The sequence below is a fragment of the Mus caroli genome, unplaced genomic scaffold, assembly GCF_900094665.2.
Source record: "Mus caroli unplaced genomic scaffold, CAROLI_EIJ_v1.1 scaffold_17277_1, whole genome shotgun sequence".
Lineage (NCBI taxonomy): Eukaryota > Metazoa > Chordata > Mammalia > Rodentia > Muridae > Mus > Mus caroli.
The window spans coordinates 416-5,433 of NW_018389948.1; the positions used below are offsets into that span (position 1 = coordinate 416).

The 5,018-nt window shown below is 42.2% G+C and overlaps 1 pseudogene; it reads right to left on the reverse strand.

The window, feature by feature from the left end:
* Positions 1-1,500: 1,500 nt before the first annotated feature.
* Positions 1,501-2,615, reverse strand: LOC110288385 (annotated as a pseudogene).
* Between the last annotated feature and the right edge of the window lie 2,403 nt (positions 2,616-5,018).

Genomic DNA, 5,018 nt, shown 5'->3' on the forward strand with positions numbered 1-5,018 from the left:
TGTTTTCCTGGTTCCTGTGGAGGTCCTAGTTATTGTGGGTGTTTGTAGAAATGTTGTGGCCTCAACTGTGATCCTGAGTATGTCAGAGCTCCAGTGATCCTGTGTGTGTCCATTCTCCTGGGAGTTGGGCTTCAGCTGTGATCCTCAGTCTGTCAAAGCACCTGTGATCCTGGGGGTTTCAGAGCACCTGGGAGTCTGGCTCCTGGGTCTTGTAGGAGTGGGTGCAGAGCCAGTGTGCTAATTCTGCTCTGGGTGCTGATCCAAACTGGAAAGAACCCGTGCCACTCTCCAGGAGGATTATCCTATGTGTCTGGATCCCAGGGGTCCCAGTTACTCTGGGTGTTGGGGCAGATGTTTGGACTCACCTGTGATCTTGGGCATGTTAGAGCACTTGCGAGTTGAGCTCTCTCTGGGTGTTGTAGGAGTGGGTACAGAGCCAGCATCTCAGGTCTGCTCCAGGTGCAAGTTCAAAATAGAAGGCAGAACTTATTTTAGAAGTTGTAGTTAATTCATTTTTTGCTACTATGTTGTGTTCAATTCCATGAATGTATCAAATTTTCCTTCTATCACTCAGCTAAAATATAAGATCATGTGTTCCTATGTCAACAAACCTTGAAAATTCAATTGATTGAAGATCTCACAGCTTAGCAAGCAGATAAATACAAATTGTTTATAAAATCTTTATGATTATTTGGAATTTCATGCATCACAATTTGATCAGATTTACCCTCCCCATCTTCTCCGATTCCACCCCTGCCTCCTTAACCATAGTACACATTGTCATGTTCTCTCTCTCTCTCTCTCATGTATGCATGTATGCGCACATGCTCATGTGTGTGTCCTATAGTGTGGTCAGTATAACAGAGGCCACAGATTAATGAAAACTTTCCCATCTCCCAATGGGCTATCAAATTCCAATACTTCTCTTGTTATGGGGGTGGGGTCTATGTGTTTACTCTCCTTCTACACTAGGATTTTTGTCTGTCTTGAGCCTGCCCTCTTGAAATGCTCTGAATTAATATGTGCGTGGGCTCTATTGTGTCCAGAACTTAGCTTCCTTGGAAATATCCATCACCTTTGGCTCTTAAGCATTAACTTAAATGTGTCTTATTTGCTTCCCACTAACAAATCTTCATTTCATTCATGAAAGCGATAAATCATCCACATTCATCTCCCTTTCTCAGTAATTCAAAAAGAAAAACCCAAAAAGATTAGTAAAGAAAAATGTAGGAATTGACATCCCCTAAATTCTTTAAAAATATGTTTAAGGTTGAAAAAGGTTTTAAGTTTGTAATTCCTAGTAGGAAATCATTGTCTGAATGGCAAACACTAATGGCAAACCACTGTAAAATGCCTCAGCTGCCCTTGATGCAGAGGGTAGGGATTGTCTTCGAAGTGCCCCATCTCTCCCGATGAGGTCAGAGGTACACTGGTTTGTATTTTTTTTTTAACATCCAGTAAGTGAGCTAAGCTGTTCTTCATTCAACAAGGGCTTTGACATTATGATTGGCCTCCAAACTTGGCTGAAAATTTACTGATGAGATTCATAACCTTTGGGTTGCTTTGATATTTTGACAGATTTGATGGGTTCTGGGCCACATCCTGGAAAGCCACCATGACTTTTGGATTCTGCATGGATGCAAGAACCTCTGGATTGCTGAGGATTTCACTGAGTCCAGGCATTCCTGCTATTCCTGCAATTCCTGGCATGGCCCTTCCCATTCTAGCCATTCCCACAGGAAAACCACTGGAAAAGGGCCAAACTGAGATCTGATTGTCTTCTGGCTTCTTTTCTTCCCTTTTGGCTCTTTCATGCTCTTCTCCAGCCATTTTCATCCTTTCTATTCGTTCTTTTATCTCTTGCTCTTCACGTTTTTGCTCACACTTTCTCCAATGTTTAGCAATTTTTTGAGCTCGAGGTTGAACATCTTTCAGAATTGCACTGGCATCTTTGTCATAATCCAGTTTACAGGCAAGGGCAAAATCATGAGCTGCTCCTTCCAAGTGACCCAGGAGTCTGTGTGCTTTCCCTCTTCATCTGTATGGCTGAGCTGAATCAGGGTTTAGTTCAATAGCTCTGTCACAGTCTCAAATGACACATTTGGCTTCTGTAATTTGATGAAGACACTGGCTCTCTTGGCATACAGAATAGCCAAGCGAGGATTGAGCTTGATGGCATCTGTGAACAAGTCAATGGCTTTCTGGAGCTCACCATCATTAAGAGCTTCAAGGGCAGCTCCCTTCTTTTCATTTGCTTCATCCATCATCTCATCAGTTATCTCTACATTTTCATCTCCCGTTTCCTGAAGGGCATCAGTGTCTGGTTCAATTACACCTTCACTGTCAGTTTCTAGATCGCTCTCCTCATTCTATGGCTCCTCTGTCTTTATGTTTTCCTCTGTTGTCTTGTCTCTTTTTTTTTTTCTTCTTTGGAATTTTCTTTTGACTTAGCTCTATGAGTAGCGGGTAGTACTTTATCTTCCCTCCCCCACCCGCCGCCCCAAGATCTCCACCCACTCCCTCAGGAAGCGCACTTCCTCAGTATGCAAGATGCTCAGGTCCTGCCTACACATCTTCACGAAGGCCCGAAGTTCACTCACTTTGCGGGGACCCATGGTGGAGAGGCTGGAAGCTGCAGGCCCTAGGAGGCTGCGGAGGCCCGATGTCAGGCCTGGGAGCAGCTCAACCTGACCAAGTAGAAGGGCCTTTTTCCACTTCTTAATTAATCCTTGAGTCTTGAGGGAAGAGGAGTGTGATTTGTGTTTCTATTTAGGGATGAGCACTTTGAAACTATTGATTGGTGTTGGTTGTAGGTGCCAATAGTAGGGAGAGAAGCTCACCAAGATGCTTTATTTATCTGAAGAAGCAGAGGGGTACCATCTCTCCAGGAAGACTGATACCCAGCTAGCTCCAGTTACTTTATTCAAACATTATATAAGGTTAGTTGGACCTGGGAAAGGTTCCAGCTACCAAAGTTATTTTGCCCTTTATTGCTCATGAGAGCAAACAACTCACAAAAATCTCAGTCCCTTTTGACCATGGCTATCCATAATCAAAAGTATGAACTCTAGGTTTGGAGTGTCTTGGGACCAAGATTAATGTGGCTGCAAGCTCTCTTGTAGTGCCAAGTGTAGACTTTCCAGAGAGACAACATATCTTCAAGTTTCAAACAGCCTCATAACAATTTCTCAGCCTCTACTGATTGACCCAAGCATAGCAAAGACTTTGCTGAAACATTTCACTCAAAGCCAGACATAGAGGGTTTACTATACATTTGATTTAAAGACATATATTTATTAAAGCCAAACTTTAATATACATATCACTACATGAAGTGACGTGGAAACTTCTGGCTTCTTTAGAAAACCAGTTATGTCAAACAAAGTTCTGCTGGAGTACACACAGGAAAGGATGTTTTGCTATAGCAGACATGTAAAAGGACACATGATGTTCAGAGGAATATAAATCTGACAGCACAGACAATGAGAGCTTGAGCAATGGTTTGCTTTGCTGCTCCTCACTATTCTTTGCTAATAACACACATGTATTAGTTCACCTTACATTGTGTTGCTGAGCTCACCTTGTGATGACACCATAGATAGAATGCCTCAGGCTGGTTGGTGAACTTTACACCTTCTGGTTTGTGTGCAGTGACTGCCAAGTGGACTGGAATGCAGCTGCTGGTTCATATTTGGTGTTTGCTACTGGATTGTCCTGCTGATATTCTTACAGTGAAGATTGGACTCACCCCCAAAGAACTCTTTCTAAACAATTCTACTTCCCCAGTGTCCTAATACTTTTTCTTATCCAGTACATCTGGTAGATGAAGGGCTAGAGAGGAAGTTGAACACTTATTAAAGTAGATTGAGAAAAATTTATGCCTAAAATGATATTTATGCCTAAAACAACATTTTCTACATGTTGTCTGTGGGCCTCTGTGTTCATTGCTATCTACCGAAAGAAAATGCTACTTTGGTGAGGATCGAGGCATACACTGATCTACAGGCATTGCAGTATTCCATTAGAAATCATTCAATGCAATGTCCATTTAGTAAGATTGTAGTAATAGGTTTTCTCTTAGAGCTCATACCCTACCTAGCCACAGGTTCTCAGTCTGGTTAATAGTGCCAGGTATGAGTTCTACCTCATAAACTGGGCCTGCAATCTAGTCGTAAAATGGTTGCTTACATCCATAAATATCATGTCTGTACTACATCATGGTGTATCTCATGCCAGGCAGGTTGTTATTTTATTTCACTGGTTTCCCAACTGGGTGAACTTGACAGTCACTTTTCACCTCTAGTAGCATTTATAGCACCTCCCAGTGACATGAAGGCTAGCCAGTAGGAATGAAAATTCCAGGTCAGTACCCACTTCACTTATTTATATTCTACGACACAAATATATGTTGTTACCTTGGTTACTTTCCCATTGCTGTAATAAGACACCATGAACAAGGCAACATATAAGAGTTTTTGAAAGTTACAGTTTCAAAGTGCTAAGAGTCCATGACTGTCAACACCATTGTCTTCCCACAGTGCCTTGCATCCATGTGATCTGTGTTCTTTCTGGCAACAGGACACAATAATAAACTGATGCATAATTACTTATTGTTACATCCATATACCCTCATTAGAGAAGATTTTCTTCAAAGCAGATTTCAATTAACACAGAGACCCATAGCTGGTCAATGAGCAGACCGAAGAGACTTTGGAGGATCCAGTGTTGTGGGGAATCCAGCAGAGAAGACTACTCAGAGACAGATTTAAGCCAACTTTGGTTTTCTGAGACAGCTCTCTTTGCAGCACTGGTTGTCCTGGAACTTGTTTTGATGAGGCCGGTTTCAAACTCACAGAGATCTGTCTGCCTCTATCTCCTGAGTACTGAGATTTAAGGTGTGAGCCCATACCTGGTTTTTAATCACTTTTTTAAGAAAGTGAGAGTGAGATAGATAGATAAAGACAGACAGGCTCACACACACACACACACACACACACACACACACACACACACACACAC